Source organism: Carassius auratus, unplaced genomic scaffold, assembly GCF_003368295.1.
Source record: "Carassius auratus strain Wakin unplaced genomic scaffold, ASM336829v1 scaf_tig00216378, whole genome shotgun sequence".
Classification (NCBI taxonomy): domain Eukaryota; kingdom Metazoa; phylum Chordata; class Actinopteri; order Cypriniformes; family Cyprinidae; genus Carassius; species Carassius auratus.
In genome coordinates this window covers 120,001-120,416 of record NW_020528536.1, presented here as the reverse complement: position 1 = coordinate 120,416, position 416 = coordinate 120,001, and the positions used below count along the sequence as shown (strand labels likewise).

The window sequence follows — 416 nt, the reverse complement described above, 5'->3', positions numbered from 1 at the left end:
CTTTTGTGGTAGAAGCGATGGTTCTTCCATACTTGTAACAAGAAGTAGAATTTACAATTTTAGTTATATGTTTGCACATACTGTTATGTATGAGGTATTATGTAACAATACATCATCTCTTCTAATTGCATTTCCTGTTAATTATGTTTGCATATAGCACGTGTGTGTGTGTGTGTGTGTGTGTGTGTGTGTGAGTGTTTATGTGCACTAGAAGCTTCTTCTGTCCTTGTTTGTGCAAACATACTTATCAATGAACCTCTTTCTAGCTCTGATTTTCCTAACCGTGTGTTCAATGATTGTATGAAATAACTCCAGGACAAAGAGAGCGATTGAGATCATGATGAGTTTTTATTGAGCGTCAGGAGTGTTCTGAACATCTGGAATGAAGCTCTGGCTCAAAAAGAGCAGCACAGTTG

The 416-nt window shown here is 37.3% G+C and overlaps 1 protein-coding gene across 1 annotated transcript in view; it reads right to left on the bottom strand.

The window, feature by feature from the left end:
• Positions 1 to 329: 329 nt before the first annotated feature.
• Positions 330 to 416, bottom strand: part of LOC113097702 (betaine--homocysteine S-methyltransferase 1) — a 5,231-nt gene continuing 5,144 nt past the window's right edge. Inside the window, exon 8 of the mRNA XM_026262964.1 lies at positions 330 to 416. This exon is cut by the window's right edge and continues 379 nt beyond it. The gene's annotated coding sequence lies outside the window, so the exon portion shown is untranslated.